The sequence below is a fragment of the Rhipicephalus microplus genome, unplaced genomic scaffold (genome assembly GCF_043290135.1).
Source record: "Rhipicephalus microplus isolate Deutch F79 unplaced genomic scaffold, USDA_Rmic scaffold_578, whole genome shotgun sequence".
Lineage (NCBI taxonomy): Eukaryota > Metazoa > Arthropoda > Arachnida > Ixodida > Ixodidae > Rhipicephalus > Rhipicephalus microplus.
This window is the reverse complement of record NW_027465137.1, coordinates 12,501-25,000: the sequence shown is the minus strand read 5'-3', so window position 1 is coordinate 25,000 and position 12,500 is coordinate 12,501. Positions and strand designations below refer to the sequence as shown.

At 60.4% G+C, this 12,500-nt stretch overlaps 1 non-coding gene across 1 annotated transcript; it reads right to left on the bottom strand.

The window, feature by feature from the left end:
• Positions 1-1,633: 1,633 nt before the first annotated feature.
• Positions 1,634-3,448, bottom strand: LOC142795185 (small subunit ribosomal RNA). The gene has a single exon (XR_012892832.1). It is a non-coding gene; the product is annotated as a small subunit ribosomal RNA (ribosomal RNA).
• Positions 3,449-12,500: the final 9,052 nt, after the last annotated feature.

The window sequence follows — 12,500 nt, the reverse complement described above, 5'->3', positions numbered from 1 at the left end:
AGCGCACGCTTGGACTCCAAAACTCTGCCGCGCCTTTTTCGGCTGCCGCAAATCGAGCAAACGGTGTGTTTCGGACGGCGTTTCGCTTCCGCTACTTGCGAGTGCTTTCGTGGTCCACCCCTCTATAAATACTCGGGAGGCGTCGAAGCCGGTTCTCCAAGCCGGACCCGTAGGTATCGTTGTGTGCTCGCTCTCATTGGCCCGCCTAACCAGAAAATGCCTGCGGTACACCCATTTGGATAAGAGTGCACGCAGATGCGGGCCTCGACGGCTACACATTTCCTCGGGCGGCCGCCTCCCGGCCTCCGTGGAGCGCGGGATGCACGGTCCCATCGACAAGCCTCTCCCGTTTTTACCGTGGCGTCGCGGTTCACCACGGCGGGCGGGTCGGTCTCCTCCGCATAAAAAGGGGGACCCCCGCTTTTTGTTCCACGAAATCGCACAAGCTTTTTTCGCATCCACGGTTTGCCACCGCACACCAAAATGCCGATCCGGCTGCCTACTTTAGCCAACAGGTGGAGCCAGGCGCGCCGTACTTGCGCGGCACTTCCCACGTCCACCGAAGTCGGTGCCAAGGACCACTTTCGGCGCCGGAGCCGCGTACGAGCCTACTCGAGGCGGAAGAACGAAGCCAGCAAGGGCCTGGCCGCAAGTGCGTTCAATTGTCGGGACGTCCAAGTCCCTCGTTCTTCCGTGCTTCCTCTTTCGGCAAGTCGTTGCGGCACCTTCCCAAAGCGCGCAGACCCGCTAATCGCGACGAGCGCGACGTGGCCGTGCCGCCTTTCCCTCGGCAGCAAGCAAAACGCCTGGCAACGTCGACGCTCCCCTAACCGCGATCTCGCACCGTGTTTCGTGTGGCGAATTCAAAAGCCGGCCGGCGCTGCTGCAACCATTACGGTCGGTACGCATACGCCGCGGAGGGCGGGACGGTCATCGGAGCGTGCGGTTCCTCCATCGAGTACTGCGCACCTCGGCCGTCGCATCGCCGTGCCATGACCGGCCGCGCGTCAACGCGAACCGGTGCCAGCGAGATCCCTCGCCTGCAAGAACCAACCGGCAGCCTCCGTCACCCGAGGACGCGGAGGCGCTTGCCGCGGACGGCGGGACGGTATGCACTGGTGCACAGCGGACCCGTCACATCGCCAGTTCCTTGACCGACCGCCGACGCTTGTGCCGTTCCTCTCGTACTTGGCAGTCGCCGCGCGATTGTCGGGTCTCGTTCTTGCACGCTCGAACGGTCGGGAGGGCACTCGGCTGGCGTTTCGGGAACGCGCAGCCTCGCCTTCTACCGACGTAACCACGACTCGCCGTTCGCGCTCCGCCGCTCCTGTTTACAGTACTAGGCGGTCCCGCAGCGGTCGGGTCGCGCATTTCGAGCGCTTCGAGCCACGGTGCAGTGGCGGGTCGAAAGCCGACCTATGAGTGCGTTGCGCCGTTTGTACCCGCGTCCGCCACCTGGCCGACCGTCCAAGGTCGCGGTGTTGGCGTCCGCTGGGCGCAACAATTTGTCACGGGGTGCCGCTCCACATTCAGGCAGCCCCGTGGGGAAAAGCCGACCCCGCGTCCAAACGGGGTCAGCGGCAGAAAGTGTCGGGCGCAGACGCAGCTGAGGCGCTCACCCTTCACAATCCGTTAATGATCCTTCCGCAGGTTCACCTACGGAAACCTTGTTACGACTTTTACTTCCTCTAAATGATCAAGTTTGGTCATCTTTCCAACAGACTGGCGCAACCGAAAGGCCGCGCCGGACATCGGTCCGAAGACCTCACTAAATCATTCAATCGGTAGTAGCGACGGGCGGTGTGTACAAAGGGCAGGGACGTAATCAACGCGAGCTTATGACTCGCGCTTACTGGGAATTCCTCGTTCAAGGGGAACAATTGCAAGCCCCTATCCCAATCACGAAAGAAGTTCCACGGGTTACCCAGTCTTTTCAGACAGGGATAAAGACACGCTGCTTCCTTCAGTGTAGCGCGCGTGCGGCCCCGGACATCTAAGGGCATCACAGACCTGTTATTGCTCTGTTTCGTGCGGCTAGGAGCCGCTTGTCCCTCTAAGAAGGTTGTAAGGTGCTGGGAACCCCGCACCTATTTAATAGGCTAGAGTCTCGTTCGTTATCGGAATTAACCAGACAATTCGCTCCACCAACTAAGAACGGCCATGCACCACCATCCACCGAATCAAGAAAGAGCTCTCAATCTGTCAATCCTCCCAGTGTCCGGGCCGGGTAAGTTTTCCCGTGTTGAGTCAAATTAAGCCGCAGGCTCCACTCCTGGTGGTGCCCTTCCGTCAATTCCTTTAAGTTTCAGCTTTGCAACCATACTTCCCCCGGAACCCAAATACTTTGGTTTCCCGGAAGCTGCCCGCCGAGTCATTTGAGTAACTCAGGCGGATCGCTGGTTGGCATCGTTTATGGTCAGAACTAGGGCGGTATCTGATCGCCTTCGAACCTCTGACTTTCGTTCTTGATCAATGAAAACATTCTTGGCAAATGCTTTCGCAGTAGTTCGTCTTGCGACGGTCCAAGAATTTCACCTCTAGCGCCGCAATACGAATGCCCCCGTCCGTCCCTCTTAATCATTACCTCGTATTCCAAAAACCAACAGAACAGAAACGAGGTCTTGTTCTATTATTCCATGCAAGTTTATTCAGGCGACTCGCCTGCGTTGAGCACTCTAATTTTTTCAAAGTAAAAGCACCGGCCATCTCGAGGCACACAATGAAGTGCACCAAGAAAGAACCGGCATGATGTTCAGTCCGAGCCGTCGCATCGGGTAGATGCACTACTCGTCTGGAACTGAGATCCAACTACGAGCTTTTTAACCGCAGCAGCTTTAGTATACGCTATTGGAGCTGGAATTACCGCGGCTGCTGGCACCAGACTTGCCCTCCAATTGATCCTCGTTAAAGGATTTAGAGTGTACTCATTTCAATTACGGGGCCTCAAAAGAGTCCCGTATTGTTATTTTTCGTCACTACCTCCCCGTGCCGGGAGTGGGTAATTTGCGCGCCTGCTGCCTTCCTTGGATGTGGTAGCCGTTTCTCAGGCTCCCTCTCCGGAATCGAACCCTGATTCTCCGTTACCCGTAACAACCATGGTAAGCAAGTAACCTACCATCGAAAGTTGATAAGGCAGACACTTGAAAGAAACGTCGCCGGCTCGTGGCCATGCGATCAGCACAAAGTTATCCAGAGTCACCACACAATACGGGCCGAAACCCGATCGATCTTGGTCTAATAAAAGCACCCGTTACCCAAAGGGCTCCAGGCTCACTGCATGTATTAGCTCTAGAATTGCCACAGTTATCCAAGTAGGAAGAAACGATCTAAGGAACCATAACTGATTTAATGAGCCATTCGCGGTTTCGCCTTATTTCGGCATGTACTTAGACATGCATGGCTTAATCTTTGAGACAAGCATATGATTACTGGCAGGATCAACCAGGTAATCGTTCGACTGCGCGTCCGTCCTCGCCCTCGGCGGGCCGGACGCAGTCTGTGTGCGGCGGAGGCCACCTTCAGGCGCCCCAACACGCTTATTTTGCACTCCGAGATGACGGCGTTCGAGCTCGCTACGGCACAACCTTCCCGAAAGACGAGTGGGAGCCGTGCGGCAAGAAGCACGTTCATGCTCGCTCTTTTTCGTTGCATCGACTCGGTCGCGCCGTGCGGGTTGCCCAAGCCCGCTGCACTGTCGGTGGACCGGCCGGAACTAGCAACGGAGCCGAGACTGCAAAGCCGCCAGACGACGGGTCACGCCCGCGTCTTCGGCGCTTTCGCATCTGAATCGCCCGAGGACGACACGGAACACACCTCGATATCGTGGTAAAACGGCACCGTCCGACAACCAGCCCCTAACGCATCAAGCGGATGAGGCTGCAGACGACTGCCGTGGATTCCCCTGGAGCAGACCCGAGGACACGCTTGACGAGGCCGAAGCCCGCCGCATATCAGACACCCGGTCGCTTTCGCGTACGCCGCTCACGAGAACCCCCACATAATAGCAGCGATAAGTACCCAGACCTCCTTGGGCCCTAATACGAGCGTACTCGAGAAAATTTCACCGCGGGTGTGCCCCGAAACGTGTGGCATGTTGAGCGTGCCACAAGTCTACGTCGCTCTCAAACCCGCCGAGGTCGTAGAATTTGCGACCCTACTCACGAAATTCCCACCGAGGATACGGCCGCAAACGTACCGCACCTTGGGTAGGCCACGAGTTTGTGCAACACTACGCTGACGGCACAGCACCGAGGTCGTGCGCGCACGCACGGGAAAATTCCGCCGCGGTTTCTGCCGAAAACGTGAGGCACCACGACTCTCCGCAAGTTCGCGTCGACTGCGAAAGACCGAAGTCGTGAACGACGTGTCCGCTACTCGCCGCCGACACGCTGGACACCAAACGTACAACGACTCGACGGCGTCGTAGAGGCCCACGACGCGGTTTTCCTTAACGACGTCTCGGCGTGGCACCGACAGGTTAGAACGGCCGACCAACGTTCCCTGTCCGCCGTTCGGCTCAGTCGAAGGGCTCGGCGACTTCGGCAACGCTGCGAAGCCGCACGGTGACGCACGCCATGTCCCCATTTTTTTTTTTCTTTCTGCGTCTGCCGGGGTGCCCCTATAATAGCAGCGATAAGCACCCAGACCGCCGTGGGTCGCTCGCCCCGGCTGACGTGGTTTTTCGTACTCCTGCGGCGGTCGCCGTCAAGCACGTCCAAATACGCTACTTTCGTGGGCGCATTCACGCTCTTTCGCTTCGCCGGAGTGCCAGCACTCACTCTGCCAAAAACGGCGAACATCCGAGCGGCGGTTCCCACTTTTGCGTCGGCGTCGCAAACCCCGCCCCGGCAGACGAGGTTTGCCGTACTCGTGCGACGGTGGCCGGCGGGCACGTCGAAAGACGCCGATATCGTGCGCGAATTGGCGCACCTTGGCTTCACCGGAGTGCCGCCACTGACTCCTCCAAAAACGGCGAAGATCCGAGCGGCGCTTCCCACTTTCGCATCGGCGTCCCGAACTCCGCCCCGGCTGACGCGGTTTACCGTACTCGTGCGACGGTCGCCGGCGAGCACGTGGAAAGACGCCGATATCGTGCCCGAATCGGCTCCGTTCGGCTTCGCCGGAGTGCCAGCACTGGCTCGGCGAAAGACGACGAACATCCGAGCGACGGTTCTCACTATTGCGTACGCGTCGCAAACCCCGCCCCGGCAGACGCACTTTGCCGTACTCGTGCGACGGTCGCCGGCGAGCACGTAGAAAGACGCCGATATCGTGCCGGAATCGGCCCCGTTTGGCTTCGCCGGAGTGCCAGCACTCACTCGGCCACAAACGGCGAACATCCGAGCGGCGGTTCCCACTTAGCCGTCGGCGTCCCGAACTCCGCCCCGGCAGACGCGGTTGCCGAGCTCGTGCGACTAGCGACCGCGAAGCCGTCTCGCGACGCCGCTTTCGTGCGCGGCTCCCACTGCGACCTGGGTCACCCGAGGTCGACGAGCAAAAAAGAATGTCGAAAAAAATTTTTTTTTTTTTTTGCGTCTGCCGGGGTGCCCCTATAATAGCAGCGATAAGCACCCAGACCGCCATGGGTCGCTCGCCCCGGCTGACGTGGTTTTTCGTTTTCCTGCGGTGGTCGTCGTCAAGCACGTCCAAACACGCCACTTTCGTGGGCGCATTCGCGCTCTTTCGCTTCGCCGGAGTGCCAGCACTCACTCTGCCAAAAACGGCGAACATCCGAGCGGCGGTTCCCACTTTTGCGTCGGCGTCGCAAACCCCGCCCCGGCAGACGAGGTTTGCCGTACTCGTGCGACGGTGGCCGGCGGGCACGTCGAAAGACGCCGATATCGTGCGCGAATTGGCGCACCTTGGCTTCACCGGAGTGCCGCCACTGACTCCTCCAAAAACGGCGAAGATCCGAGCGGCGCTTCCCACTTTCGCATCGGCGTCCCGAACTCCGCCCCGGCTGACGCGGTTTACCGTACTCGTGCGACGGTCGCCGGCGAGCACGTGGAAAGACGCCGATATCGTGCCCGAATCGGCTCCGTTCGGCTTCGCCGGATTGCCAGCACTGGCTCGGCGAAAGACGACGAACATCCGAGCGACGGTTCTCACTATTGCGTACGCGTCGCAAACCCCGCCCCGGCAGACGCACTTTGCCGTACTCGTGCGACGGTCGCCGGCGAGCACGTAGAAAGACGCCGATATCGTGCCGGAATCGGCCCCGTTTGGCTTCGCCGGAGTGCCAGCACTCACTCGGCCACAAACGGCGAACATCCGAGCGGCGGTTCCCACTTAGCCGTCGGCGTCCCGAACTCCGCCCCGGCAGACGCGGTTGCCGAGCTCGTGCGACTAGCGACCGCGAAGCCGTCTCGCGACGCCGCTTTCGTGCGCGGCTCCCACTGCGACCTGGGTCACCCGAGGTCGACGAGCAAAAAAGAATGTCGAAAAAAATTTTTTTTTTTTTTTTTGCGTCTGCCGGGGTGCCCCTATAATAGCAGCGATAAGCACCCAGACCGCCATGGGTCGCTCGCCCCGGCTGACGTGGTTTTTCGTTTTCCTGCGGTGGTCGTCGTCAAGCACGTCCAAACACGCCACTTTCGTGGGCGCATTCGCGCTCTTTCGCTTCGCCGGAGTGCCAGCACTCACTCTGCCAAAAACGGCGAACATCCTAGTGGCGGTTCCCACTTTTGCGTCGGCGTCGCCAACCCCGCCCCGGCATACGCGGTTTGCCGTACTCGTGCGGCGGTGGCCGGCGGGCACGTCGAAAGACACCGATATCGTGCGCGAGTCGATGCTTCTTGGTCTCGCAGGAGGGCCGCCACTCACTCCTGCAAAAACGGCGAAGATCCGAGCGGCGCTTCCCACTTTTTCGTCGGCGTCGCAAACCTCGCCCCGGCAGACGCGCTTTGCCGTACTCGTGCGACGGTCGCCGGCGAGCACGTCGAAATACGCCGATATCGTGCCCGAATCGGCCCCGTTTCGCTTCGCCGGAGTGCCAGCACTCGCTCGGCCAAAGACGACGAACATCCGAGCGACGGTTCCCACTATTGCGTACGCGTCGCGAACCCCGCCCCGGCAGACGCGGTTTGCCGTACTCGTGCGGCGGTGGCCGGCGGGCACGTCGAAAGACGCCGATATCGTGCACGAATTGGCGCTCCTTGGCTTCACCGGAGTGCCAGCACTCACTCGGCCAAAAACGGCGAACATCCGAGCAGCGGTACCCACTTAGCCGTCGGCATCCCGAACTCCGCGCCGGCTGACGCGGTTGCCGAGCTCGTGCGACTAGCGACCGCGAACGCGTCTCGCGACGCCGCTTTCGTGCGCGGCTCCCATTGCGACCTGGGTTACCCGAGCTCGACCAGCAAAAAAGAAGGTCGAAAATTTTTTTTTTTTTTCTGCGTCTGCCGGGGTGCCCCTATAATAGCAGCGATAAGCACCCAGACCGCCGTGTGTCGCTCGCCCCGGCTGACGTGGTTTTTCGTACTCCTGCAGCGGTCGCCGTCACGCACGTCCAAATACGCCACTTTCGTGGGCGCATTCGCGCTCTTTCGCGTCGCCGGAGTGCCAGCACTCACTCTGCCAAAAACGGCCAACATCCGAGCGGCGGTTCCCACTTTTGCGTCGGCGTCGTAAACCCCGCCCCGGCAGACGCGGTTTGCCCTACTCGTGCGACGGTCGCCGGCGAGCGCGTCGAAAGACGCCGATATCGTGCGCTAATTGGCGCTCCTTGGCTTCTCCGGAGTGCCGCCACTCACTCCTCCAAAAACGGCGAAGATCCGAGCGGCGTTCTCCACTTTCGCATCGGCGTCCCGAACTCCGCCCGGGCTGACGCGGTTTACCGTACTCGTGCGACGGTCGCCGGCGGGCACGTCGAAAGACGCCGATATCGTGCCGTAATCGGCCCCGTTTGGCTTCGCCCGAGTGCCAGCACTCACTCGGCCAAAAACGGCGAACATCCGAGCAGCGTTTCCCACTTTCGCATCGGCGTCCCGAAGCCCGCCCCGGCAGACGCGGTTTGCCCTACTCGAGCGACGGTCGCCGGCGATCACGTCGAAAGGCGCCGAATTCGTGCACGAATCGATGCTTCTTGGTCTCGCAGGAGGGCCGCCACTCACTCCTGCAAAAACGGCGAAGATCCGAGTTGCGCTTCCCACTTTTTCGTCGGCGTCCCGAACTACGCCCCGGCTGACGCGGTTTACCGTACTCGTGCGACGGTCGCCGGCGGGCACTTCAAAATACGCCGATTTCGTGGGCGCATTCACGCTGTTTCGCTTCCCCGGAGTGCCAACACTCACTCTGCCGAAAGCGGCGATCATCCGAGCGGCGGTTCCCACTTTTGCGTCGGCTTCGCAAACGGCGCCCCGGCAGACGCGCTCGTGCGACGTACTCGTGCGACGGTCGCCGGCGAGCACGTCGAAAGACGCCGATATCGTGCTCGAATCGACCCCGTTTCGCTTCGCCGGAGTGCTGCCAGTCACGGCGCAGAAAACGGCGAACAAGTGTTTTTTTTTTTTTTTTTTCCTAGAATTTGTGTTATAGAAGGCACATTTGATATCGGACGATAATTTTCAACTTTATCACGCGCACCGATTTTCGTGTAGAGGTTTGCAAGTTTATGGGAATTTCTCCACTTGGAATAATGCGATTTAGTAGTACTACGAGAACTTCATGGATGTACTCAAGGGTACGGGGCAAGTCAGTTACGTCAACACCTGCAGATTTTTTACACTTCAAACTGAAAATTGTTGGTTGTGAGTCCTCGTGTGATATTAAAGGCCGATTCGCTAACACATAGAACAAAGAAAGAAAGGAAGAAAAAACGCCCGCGCTCGCTCAAGAAACCTGGGTTCGCAACAAGTGGCAACAACAAGCAACCGAGCGAGTGCGCCAAAACCCGTGGCGGCCGAACAAACGCGAAGTCCCAACCGCGTCAGCCGGGGCGGCACGGGACAGGAAAAATCACTTCAGCCGGGGCGGCGGGGCACCGAATAAACCTCGTCACCTCGTCGCAGGATAAAAGAGGAAACAAAAAGTCTAAACAGCGTCTGCTGGAGCGAATGCGTAATAAAACAACAACAACAACAAAAAAAAAAAACACCCGCGCTCAAGAAGTCTGCAATCACCACAAAAGGCGACTGTGACCGAGCAGCGTCAGCCGGGGCCGTGCGGAAACGGAAAAACCGCGACTACCGGGGCGTCGAGGCACCGAAAAATCCACTTCAGCCGCGGCGAAAAAAAAAAACAAAAAGAAAGACGGAGGGGGGGGGGGAACCACGTCTGCCGGGGCGAAGGAAAAAAAAAAAACGCGTCTGCCGGGGCGAGCCCGGGTGCGGCACCACCGGGAAAACTGTGGCAAACAGACATGGCGATCGAGTGAGTGGGCCGCCAGCCAGGCTCAGCCAAAAAGTGCAAAGTCCGAACTGCGTCAGCCGGGGCGGCAAAAACCACGTCAGCCGGGGCGGCGCAAAAAACCGCGTCTGCCGGGGCGGCACGAAACCGCGTCAGCCGGGGCGGCGCGAAAACTGCGTCAGCCGGGGCGAAAGAAAAAAAAAAAAAAACGCGTCTGCCGGGGCGAGCCCGGGTGCGGCACCACCGGGAAAACTGTGGCAAACAGACATGGCGATCGAGTGAGTGGGCCGCCAGCCAGGCACAGCCGAAAAGTGCAAAGTCCGAACCGTGTCAGCCGGGGCGGCAAAAAACCGCGTCAGCCGGGGCGGCGCAAAAAACCGCGTCTGCCGGGGCGGCACGAAACCGCGTCAGCCGGGGCGGCGCGAAAACTGCGTCAGCCGGGGCGAGCCCGGGTGCGGCACCACCGGGAAAACTGTGGCAAACAGACATGGCGATCGAGTGAGTGGGCCGCCAGCCAGGCTCAGCCAAAAAGTGCCAAGTCCGAACTGCGTCAGCCGGGGCGGCAAAAAACCGCGTCAGCCGGGGCGGCGCAAAAAACCGCGTCTGCCGGGGCGGCGCGAAAACCGCGTCTGCCGGGGCGGCGCGAAAACTGCGTCAGCCGGGGCGAAAGAAAAAAAAAAACGCGTCTGCCGGGGCGAGCCCGGGTGCGGCACCACCGGGAAAACTGTGGCAAACAGACATGGCGATCGAGTGAGTGGGCCGCCAGCAAGGCTCAGCCAAAAAGTGCTAAGTCCGAACTGCGTCAGCTGGGGCGGCAAAAAACCGCGTCTGCCGGGGCGGCACGAAACCGCGTCAGCCGGGGCGGCGCGAAAACCGCGTCTGCCGGGGCGGCACGAAACCGCGTCAGCCGGGGCGGCGCGAAAACTGCGTCAGCCGGGGCGAGCCCGGGTGCGGCACCACCGGGAAAACTGTGGCAAACAGACATGGCGATCGAGTGAGTGGGCCGCCAGCCAGGCACAGCCGAAAAGTGCTAAGTCCGAACTGCGTCAGCCGGGGCGGCAAAAACCGCGTCAGCCGGGGCGGCGCGAAAACCGCGTCTGCCGGGGCGGCACGAAACCGCGTCAGCCGGGGCGGCGCGAAAACTGCGTCAGCCGGGGCGAGCCCGGGTGCGGCACCACCGGGAAAACTGTGGCTAACAGACATGGCGATCGAGTGAGTGGGCCACCAGCCAGGCTCAGCCAAAAAGTGCTAAGTCCGAACTGCGTCAGCCGGGGCGGCAAAAACCGCGTCAGCCGGGGCGGCGCAAAAAACCGCGTCTGCCGGGGCGGCACGAAACCGCGTCAGCCGGGGCGGCGCGAAAACTGCGTCAGCCGGGGCGAAAGAAAAAAAAAAAAACGCGTCTGCCGGGGCGAGCCCGGGTGCGGCACCACCGGGAAAACTGTGGCAAACAGACATGGCGATCGAGTGAGTGGGCCGCCAGCCAGGCACAGCCGAAAAGTGCCAAGTCCGAACTGCGTCAGCCGGGGCGGCAAAAAACCGCGTCAGCCGGGGCGGCGCAAAAAACCGCGTCTGCCGGGGCGGCACGAAACCGCGTCAGCCGGGGCGGCGCGAAAACTGCGTCAGCCGGGGCGAGCCCGGGTGCGGCACCACCGGGAAAACTGTGGCAAACAGACATGGCGATCGAGTGAGTGGGCCGCCAGCCAGGCTCAGCCAAAAAGTGCCAAGTCCGAACTGCGTCAGCCGGGGCGGCGCAAAAAACCGCGTCTGCCGGGGCGGCGCGAAAACCGCGTCTGCCGGGGCGGCGCGAAAACTGCGTCAGCCGGGGCGAAAGAAAAAAAAAACGCGTCTGCCGGGGCGAGCCCGGGTGCGGCACCACCGGGAAAACTGTGGCAAACAGACATGGCGATCGAGTGAGTGGGCCGCCAGCAAGGCTCAGCCAAAAAGTGCCAAGTCCGAACTGCGTCAGCCGGGGCGGCAAAAAACCGCGTCTGCCGGGGCGGCACGAAACCGCGTCAGCCGGGGCGGCGCGAAAACCGCGTCTGCCGGGGCGGCACGAAACCGCGTCAGCCGGGGCGAGCCCGGGTGCGGCACCACCGGGAAAACTGTGGCAAACAGACATGGCGATCGAGTGAGTGGGCCGCCAGCCAGGCACAGCCGAAAAGTGCTAAGTCCGAACTGCGTCAGCCGGGGCGGCAAAAACCGCGTCAGCCGGGGCGGCGCAAAAACCGCGTCTGCCGGGGCGAATGCAAAAAAAACAAAGAAAAAAGCCCGCGCTTAATCAAAAGAAAACAAAGAAAAAAGCTTGCGCTTAATCAAAAGAAAACAAACAAAAAAAGTTCGCGCTTAAGCCTGGCGGTGGAACCACCGGGGCAAACAGACCTGGCGATCGAGTGAGTGGGCCGCCAGCCGGGGTGAGCCAAAAAGTGCAAAGTCGGAACCGCGTCAGCCGGGGCGGCGCGAAAACCGCGTCAGCCGGGGCGGCGCAAAAACTGCGTCAGCCGGGGCGGCACGGAAAAACGAAAACCGCGTCAGCCGGGGCGGCACGGAAAAACGAAAACCACGTCAGCCGGGGCGACATCAAAATGAGGAAAAAAAAAAAAAACTGCCTTAGGACACCTGCGTACACTTTCATGCGTTTGGGCATATCTCTCTGTAACACGCGCGCCCCTCGTTACGCGCGGCACTCTGTTTTCTCCGACACCCATATTTCGGCGGCATGTGGCACGCGCGCCCGTCCCTACGCACGGCACACCGCAGTGCTTTCTCGATATTTTTCTTTTCCTCCAACACCGTCATCTATAGGCTTTTAGTGACCTGTTGCTCGTGGCAAAAGTTCGCTAGCTCTGACACCTCTTGCATGCGCACCGTTTTTGCGCACGGTGCTATGCCGCAAAGCACGGCAGTCGCATGCGTTTCTCTCAGGCACCTCTTTTTTGACACAACGCTGTGGTGCTTAGAAACACACCCGCCGCTTTTGCGCACAGAACTCCACCGTACAGCACGGTAGTCACGTTTGTTCCACACGAACAGCAGTGTGCATCGTGCTACGACACTTTGAAAGCTTTTTCTTCCGAGTCTCGACCGCGCTGTTCCTTTCGTACTTGGCGCGGTTTTGGGACCAGCTTTGTTTTAAACCCCTACTGCGCGCCGTTCCT